Consider the following 10,002-nt stretch of genomic DNA (forward strand, 5'->3'; position numbering starts at 1 on the left):
AACCACACACACATATTATAATTGTCGTTTTACCAGTGTTAACCAATAATAATGGGAAAAACAAATGTTATTACTGAAATTACATGGGAAATTACAACCCAACAAAATAAAAAATTAAAATGACAACGAATGACACCAAAAACTTAAACTATGGTTGATCATGGAGTGGTGGTGACATTGGCGAGGATTTGGACCCCCACAATGGTAGCAAAGGGAGATTAATCGGCTGAAAGGAGTGGCTACAACAAAGGGGTGTTGGTAGTAGTGAGGAGGAAGTGTGAAACTACAGGAACAATAAATGTGATTGTTGTCCTCGACGAAGACATCAAGATAGATGGTTGGACAGTGAGGAAAACAACAAATAACTACTTTTATATGTAGTGATAACAAGGAAGAATGATGATGACATTGACAAAGGATGCGATGAACTACATGACAACAAAAAGATGGTTGTCCTGGGTAGTAGTAGTGAGGACAAGCAGCTCGAGGTGAGAAACTACGAGAATATAGGCAAGGGATGTTGTTTGTTGTGACTGTATCAAGGGCGAGTGACGGAGGAGGGTATGGGGAAGGATAACCACCACTTTTGTAGTGAAAAATAGCTAGAGCACCGCTATCACTTCCTCAGTAACAAGATAAACTGAAGCACCACTCAACCCTTGGATACATCTCTTGATAGGAAAACTGAGACTTTGACAGTTTTCCCGAACAAACACAAAACAAAAATTGCAAACTTAAGTATCCCAAAAAAAAAAATAAAGGTACTGGGATAACTAGGGAGGGCCCCACTCTCATTGGCGAAAGGCACTAGGTTGAAGGCAACTGGCCCCTGAAGTCCTGGACCGGTTCTGTCGAGGTGGGGATGCGGCAATTGTCGCACCTATTTGACACTAGCATCAGACTTCCAGATTTAGGGGATCTTTGACCTCATCCATTGAAGCTATCACCTCTTCATAGTACAGAGTCAATTCAACTTTGTTGAATGTAAAAAAAATCATAATCTCATGGCATTGGAAGTCTTTAAACATGCCTTTAAAAGTACATGGATCCAACTATCGGATGTGCTGACATCTGAAATGGGTTTTTGAGTTGCATGCAACCATCTATATCTATCCAACCATCTACATGTTATCTTGTTGAACTGAGCTAGACTGGAGCTTCATGTCAAGTGTATTATATAGAATCATTTGAAAGTAGCATAAGGTTGGCTCATCTCTCTCCAAAGTGAAGACATTCCATACTTCCCATAATGGTGGCAACTATAACAATAAAATGTTAGCCAAAATATCTTGAAACTCTATCTAAAGTGGCTACCCTATGCCTAATCTCGACTCTTCAACTCGCTGCTCTCTATCATCACCAAAATTGATCCCACTAGTGCATCTCCATTGATATGAGCACCTATAACCTCAGACTCCACATAAGATAGGAAAACTATGTGTTTTTCATCCTTTGTGAATGAGTATGCATTTTTTAACTCATAATGTTATCCTACAATCAAACTGTCACAATATCCCCAATAGAATGTGATAAGGCATCCATGAGCACGATGTCATACCACATATAATTATGTAGTTGGCTTCAATTAAAAAACTCCATAAGGCAACTTCGATCAATGCTGGTGTTATTACATTTTTTTAACCACATCATGGAACATGGTTGAGAAAATCTATGAGTAGTGAGACTCTACTTGTCCACCATCTATGATAAGGCTACACACTTTACCCACCCTTCACATTACAATATGTCTTAACGATATTATGATGGAGCCATTATTTCTCCCTTGCAGCCTCTGTCCGAAGAACTCATCGAACTACAAACATCTCACTCTCATCTACTAGAAGCTGTTACACCTCACCGTGCTTTTCAGCTACCTCTTCCTTGCTCACCTCCTCCACTACACCCTATTTAGTGAATGAAATAGCTCTTTTCATAGTTCATCTAGAGATGATGTGTCAATATCCATGAAACTTGAAGCATTTCATGGTTGAAACTGTGTTGAGCATGCTACTCTTTTTAGGCTTCTTTCTGCTCTGGTTAGCTCTATCAATCTTCTAATCAGTCTTAACAACTTTTTTATGTGTGCTCCTGTTGATGCCTATAGCTTTGGGTGACCATCTGAATAAAGGTGGGTGTTTTCTCTAATTTTGTTATCTCTTCACTTTTAGTGTCAAGGTCTAAACTCCACTCAACAAAAAATAAGGTTATAAATAGACAACATTGCTAATAAAGGGCTTTGGAAATCTGAAGTATCTGACTATCGTGTGCTCATCGGATTCTATTAGATCATGTTTCAGTTTAAACTACTCAAATTCTATTGTGAACTCTTCCATTGATAACTTCCTTTTGATGCAGGTGATGTAATCTCGAGAACATTTTTTGTTGGTAGTGTGGGTGGTTTATAATTACTCTGCATCTCCTTCATCTTCTCCCATGTAGTGCTCTTATTCTAACCTTATATATGTTCCTTTCTTCAGATTCTCTCACTAGAAACAAGAACTCTTCTTCAGCCTGGTGGTAGCAAGTTTCACTTTCCTGTCAACTGATACTTTTTTGTATTAAAAACTCAAGTTGACAGTCTGCAACCATTCAATGAAGTCATCCAGATTCATTCTCCCTCAAAATTTGGTAGGTCTACTTTCACTCCCAGGTCTCTCTGTCCTTCAGCAGTAAGTTCATCCATTTTCCTCCTTTGATACTAAATCCCAAAATGTAAGGAAGAGATTCAGGTGCTCCTCCTCTCTCCTCCTTGAATCACTCTATCATGATCAATAGTGACTTCTCCATGGGGTTTTTCCTAAATTTTAGTAAGCCTCTATTAAAGGCTGTGAAGTTCCTGCTACACATATTTAATGGTAAGTTACTGAACTTCATTCAACACTTATCTCTAAAGTGACATAGTTAGGGTTTACGTTTGTGGGGTGAAAGGCGATTTATGAGGGTGGTTTAGAGTAGGAAAAAAGGTTTTTTGGGGGCTAATGTGTAAAATCCATAAAGAGGAAAGATTTTTTGTGGAGATTAGGTTAGATAATCCTGTGATAGGACTATAGTTTGACAAGTTTTGATGCAAAATAATCTCTGATTTAACCAATAATGATAGGAAAATCAAATATTATTATTGAAATCAAATAGAAATTTACAACCCATCAAAATAAAATTTTAAAATTACAACAAATGATAACACCGTTGGCATCACTTTTGATGTCATTTGTGTGGGATGTCCACTCGAGCATAACAGGCCTTGTTTCATGAATTTATTTTTCCCCATAGCACTAGATATACGTCAGTGCCCTCTGATGCACTCTGTAAAGCCTGAGAGATGAATATTCACTCTTATGAGGTGTCTCGTGGTTCATGGTTGTCGGGACGCGACAAATACTTGAAAAGGAAAATTTTTGGCTTTAACGCACCCACACCAAAATGCTAGTGTGCTCGTGCCTTCAGTATTCTGGCACACCTACTCCTTTGTTCTTTAAGAAAATCAACATTGGGTCCGCACTGGACCCGCTCCAATCCCGCGTTGAATCCACATTGAAAAATAGTAAGTGTGGTCAACCCGTGCTGTCTTTCAGGCACACCCTGTTGACCTCAATTTGTGTGAGGTATTTCTTTCCTATTAGTAGTTAGGATTTAGCCGTAGGACTTTCTTTTTGACTATGCTAGAAGACTAGAGATGGAACCCACCCACATAGAGATTCAAACCACTTCCTTGCTCTCTATGGAACCCACCTGGATGATCACGAACCTCCAACACTTGGAAGGTTGAGACCAACATGTGAGGATTCAAGGATGAGTCCCCTTAGGACTATTGAACTTAGGGCAACCTTGGGTGGCTAGGGTTTGGTCTCTCACACACTCAACCATATCACAATTCCCCACTTGTCCTAAAACCCTAAAATTACACCTATTGTACATATTTCCCTTTGCTCTTCTGGAAACTCATGTGAGTGGTCCCCAAGCTCTTAGCTCGCTAGCTAGGGTGGCTAGGACCCACACATAAAGGATCTAAAATGAGCTTCTCCTCTAGTCCCATGGCTCAAATAAAGGTAACCTTATAATTGGCATATCCAATAGCCTTCAATTCCACCTAAACACCCAATTTTGGCCTTCTAACCCAATTTCCTCAATAACTTTCCCAAAATTACCAAAATACCTCTAGAACCCTAAAATTCCCCATAACTTTCTCAAAATTACCAAAATACCTCTAGAACCCTAAAATTCCAAAAGGTGGCCCAAATCCTCAAATTCTCTCCAAAATTCATGAAAAATCACTTCAAACTATCCAGATTGACCAAAACACCACAATTTCTCCAAAATTTTTAAAATACTCCTAAATTAGCCAAAGTTACCAAAAGACTCTTCATATCCCAAAAATCCTCAAAATCTCCAAATTCACCATTAATATCCCCAAAATCAATTTGAACCACCCTATGTCTACAATTGTGCCCAAGTCCACCAAAATTGGCTAAAATCACCAAATTATTCCTAAAGACCCAAAATCCTCAAATTACCTTCAATTTCTACCAAATTTATTTCAAATTCCACAAATTTCAGATCCACGTCATAATTCATCATGTCTAAATCCAATTGAAATCAAATTCAAGCCCATTTGATTAGCCCATGATTAATTTCAAAATTAAATTCTTCATGCATATTTAAATAGCCCATTTACATGAACATTTTTAAAGGCTCGTGACATTTATTTGAAAAGGCCCAAATTGAGCCCACATGACAAAAACTCTTCTTTACCATCCCATTTCGATTTTAAAATATTCATCATGAACATCATAACAATCATACCATGCATACGCATGAAACTTTATACAAAATAGACATGTTGACCTTATTTTATTTAAATGCATGAAACTCCAAAATTCCTCTAGTATGAAACATCTCCATGGCATCATACATGACATTACATGTCCCATGGAGCCTTCCATGGACAACACAAAGTCAAATTTCCCAAAAATGGTAAAATGAGGTGACACTTCTCTCTTCCTCCTTCACTTGGACTTTCCCCCTTCAAGATATATCTAGCCCTCTCTCCCATGCCCAAGCCAACCATTTTGACCTCACCCAAATCTTCCCTAGGATCAACCTAAGCACCCTAGCCTCCTTGGACCAAGCCTAGTGATACACCAAAATAATGTGTTATTTTAAGTATAAATTTTATGCTTATTTTTGGTGATATTGCACTTTAAAGAATGATATTTTCATGTTTTTGGTGTATGTTTATCAATTTTAGGCATTTAGAGCAAAATTAGCAAAAAAGAGCAAATTTGGAGCCAAAATAATGAATTTTGTGATTTTGGAGCGTGAGACACCAGATTGGCACCTAAAGCGCCACTTTACAGAGAGCTGGTACCTGAAGCGCTAGACTTGATGCCTGAAGCGCCATTATACAGAGAGGTGGCTCCTGAAGCACTAGAGTCAACATCTAAAGCGCCAGAATCCAAAATAGCGTAGACTTAAACAACTTGGCGCCTGAATCAGCGCCTGAGGCGCCAGAGATGATACTTGATGAATTAAGGCAGTTTGGGATGAATTTTGCATTGATTATGGAGCGTGAGGCACCAGATTGGCACCTAAAAGCACCACTTTACAGAGAGCTGGTACCTGAAGCGCTAGACTTGAAGCGTGAGACACCAGATTGGCACCTAAAGCGCCACTTTACAGAGAGCTGGTACCTGAAGCGCTAGACTTGATGCCTGAAGCGCCATTATACAGAGAGGTGGCTCCTGAAGCACTAGAGTCGACATCTAAAGCGCCAGAATCCAAAATAGCGTAGACTTAAATAACTTGGCGCCTGATTCAGCGCCTGAGGCGCTAGAGATGATACTTGATGAATTAAGGCAGTTTGGGATGAATTTTGCACGAATTTTGAAGGGTTCAAATGTTTCAAGTGCCCCATGGAGTGATTGAATGCATCTAGATACTTTGGAATGTTCTCTAATGAAGGGATCTGTCTCTTGAATCAATGAACATGTCTTTTGGAATTCAAAAGGTTCGACGAAGGTAAATTGAATTTTTTTTTGAGGGAGGCAGCCTCTAATAAAAGAGAGAGAAGTTTAAAGCATAAGTGTGTGGCATGAGAAAGAAGTGGGTGATGTGTAAGGGATTTGAAGAGTTTTTTGTGGTGAAGAGAGAGAGGCGAGTAAGAGAAAGAGTCAAGGACTTGCAAATTTTCTTCAAGAGTTGTAAGAGGAGAGGAAAAGTGATAAATTTCTTTCTCATTACACTTTCAAGAGAGAATTGGAGTGCTTGTAAAGACGAAAAGTGCTTACAGAGAACTTTTAGGGATTTGTTTGGGAATGATTGTGAGATAAGTTGTGCCTTTTATTTCTTTATTTTGTAAACTTGTTTTTATATATGATATCCGTGTTTTGTCGTATCCTTCATGAATTCAGAGTAGTTTTCTTTATCTTTATCCCTACTCTGAGATGTAAGTATGTTTTGGATGGAAGTTGTAGAGAGTATTGATTTTTAATGTTGGAAGAAGGATTTTAAATGTCAAACATCTGTGATGTTTTGAACTTCGATCTTCATTTATTTTTCGATCTTACAAATTGAAATGTTAAAATGTGTTGAGAAACATATGATCTGAAAATGGTATGATTTCTATATCATGGTGAGAGTCATATTCAATTTCATGGGTGAGGATGTTATTCATGGGGTTGAGTGCAAATAAGTAGGGAAATATACTTTCTTGGATGCAGAACTTGAGATTTTAAGGTGATAGATTAAAATCCTCAATTTGGTCTAGTTGATTAGAAACTAATGCGAGATTTTTAGCCCTCAGGCGAGGGAGAAGTGAGAGCCGATATCCTCCCAACCTAACCATGGAATTAGGGACCAAACTCTGGATTAGTCAATGTTCTTTATATACTTGAAAGAGGGTGAAGAATAGGATTCCTTCTATTTGACACAAGATAGTTTTTATATATATTTTCAAATGATTTTAATTTCTTCGCTATCCATGTTCTCATTTTAGAGGGGAAGGATGCTTTCTTAAATTTGAAATTTTTGTCACAACATCTAAGATTTAATTTTCCTAAATTTACTTTTAAAAGTTTAGCATTTAGTTTAGTTAACTTTGCCTTTCAACTGCATTTTATTTAGCATTCACCTGTTAATTAATATTAAAACTTTGCACTTTACTGTTGGTAGTTTTAAAATAGTACTTTACATTATAATTTTACGAACTTATTTACCGGTATTTCCAACTTTCCTATGGGATCGATATCTAGGACTCCATTAGAACTCTTAATTATTTGAGTAATACGTCTACTTGTGTTAGTATTAAAGGGCATTTGGCAGTTTAAAGATTACTAAAAGATACAACTATTTTAATTGAAGTTAATTTATTGAGATTAGGTTTGAATTATGTTTTACTTTATAATCATAAGAATGTATTCATAAGCATTTCAAATTTCCCTGTGGGATTGATATAATCAGATTGACACCTTCATTAGAGCCCTTTATTACTTGAGCGATATGTATACTTACGTTATTATTACGGGTTTGACAGTTTAAAGATTTTTAAAAGATAAAAGAAAAATTATTTTTACTAAAGTTATTTTTATTCAGATTTTTGCATATTTATTATTAGCACTTTTTGTGTGTGTTTTGTAATATTGAAAAATATTTACAGAAACAATACACAACAAATTCGCGCATCACCTAGCCACTTGACCAAGTGGTTAAATCCAAACCTAAGCCCCCTTAGCCTAAACCTCAAGTCTCCCTTGGATCTTAACCTTTGAGCCACCTTGAGAGCAAATTAACTTGACCTCTCAGTCCCTCTGACCTCTCTGAACTCAGAGGTGACTTCACCTTGGCCGACCAGCAAGCCAGCCGCAGGAAAACACCATGCCCGAGAGATCCTAAATGGTTTAAACCCAAAATTTGGACTCCTTGAGCTAACTCACTATCATTGGCTATCAGAACTCTTCTTCCCTCCACCTAAGTGGCTCCCCTGCCACCCTGGCTTGCCCTGGTGGCAGTCATGGCCTCCTTTATAAATAAGAGACCCCCCACGTCCAAAACAAGGAAAGTGCTCAAACCTTAGCCAAACTCTGTCAAAACTTCTCCAGACCTCCTAGCAACCTAGAGAAACTCATTCCCACTATTTTCCATCCCTCATTCCCACTCTTCAGACTTATGTTCAAACCTAAAATCCAGGATTTTTCACTGTCATGCTTAGAACTCAATCAATTTCACAAATTGATTTACTCTTAAGCTTCACCAAAGTAAGAGAGGAAGTCCACCACTAAAAACCCTATCTCTATAGCCCTCTGCATCATACTTAGACCAAGGGTGAGCTACCTCATGGTTAAACTCATACACAGAATCAATCCCAGATCAATCCAACACCTCAAGGACCTTCGTTGGACTCCCCCACTAAAAACCCTATCTCTAGAGCCCTCTGCATCATACCTAGACCAAGGGTGAGGTACCTCCTGGTTAAACTCATACACAAAATCAATCCCAGATCAATCCAACACCTCAAGGACCTTCATTGGGCTATACTAAAGCTTCTGTAAGCACCCACTCGAGGCCTCGCCTCTTGAGCTAAGGTATAGATCACTAACCCTAATTTTGGAATTGGTTTCACCAATCATGAAAAGAATGTTTTTTTCATTTGCTTTTAACCATATAGATGTGTTTGTCTCGACTAGATGAAGCTATAGGATCAAACCTCATGCGATTTGGTTGAGTATCAAAAGATATCTTAGGTTTAGAAAATGAACGGTTTACGGGTTAGGTCATTTAGTGACGATGATCACGAGCCTTCCGATCACGCATATATCGGACGGATGGACCAGATAGCGTCGAATGAGGAGATGAAGCGGTAAAGGCGGGATCCATGGCGACTGACATGGATGGCAGTGTCGAATAAAAATGTGACGTGTGGTCTTCGACAGATACAATGATCTAGTCAACTCTGACTCGGATAAGTAGGAAATTAGCTATTTAATGATTTAAATAATTCAGAAACTTCAAAGTAGTTAATCATAAAAATAAAATAAAATGCCCATGTGCTCAGTGAAGAGAGGAGAATCATGTGGGCAAAAAATAAAAATTATTTTCCTTATATTTATTTTTTAATTAATTAAATACTCTAAAACTTAATTGAATCATAAATAATTAAATATTAATCATCATAATATCAAATTTGGAGGTATTTTTCTCTTTGTGATTAGGACTATTCCATGATTTTAGCCCTTGCGGTACCCTTGAAGCGGCCTATACAGAGCAAGATGATTCCTGAGAACACTCTAGGAATTCAACTTATCACATTTTAAATGGAAATTACAAAACATTTTCAATGGTAATTACAAAATGTTCTAAAGGAAATTAAGGGACATAGCCCAATTTTAAATTTACAAAGCGAAGGGTGTTAGAATAATGATGTAACATTGCACAAAATTAAATGAAGATTGAAAAGTAAACATATTAAAGGTCACAATCACAAGAAATACAATTTTTTATGATTCAGTTATATTCACATATGTCAATTGTCAAATAGAGATTAAATATTCCATGAAGCATTAAAGGAGAAATATATCAAAAAAAAAAAAAAAAACATATATGCATGGATAAAGATAGAGATATTAGTTTATGTATATAAAAGAGGTGATAGATCCAAACACCTGCTGCAAAATAAGAGTTAAATATAGAAAATGTTGCCAAATGCTATTATCATCTTACATTCTGGATTTCGAAAGCTACTTCCTCATTTCTTTTATCTTCTACAAGAGCTTTTTCATTTGACAACTTAAAGCTTAAGCTGTTCTCTACATTCTATTTGCTTTGGCTATTAAAACACACCAACACGTCGGAGCCATCTTATATAGTGCTCGGGGTGATATGTAATAAACACAAGTTTATTTAGTAAATGATGGCAGGTATCAATAATGTAGATGTTAGGAAGAGCAAGGTAAATAATGAATTTATAAAGGCAAGACAAATGTGATAGAAATTTTGTATGAGTTAGGTAAA

Source organism: Phalaenopsis equestris, unplaced genomic scaffold (genome assembly GCF_001263595.1).
Source record: "Phalaenopsis equestris unplaced genomic scaffold, ASM126359v1 Scaffold000462, whole genome shotgun sequence".
Taxonomy (NCBI): domain Eukaryota; kingdom Viridiplantae; phylum Streptophyta; class Magnoliopsida; order Asparagales; family Orchidaceae; genus Phalaenopsis; species Phalaenopsis equestris.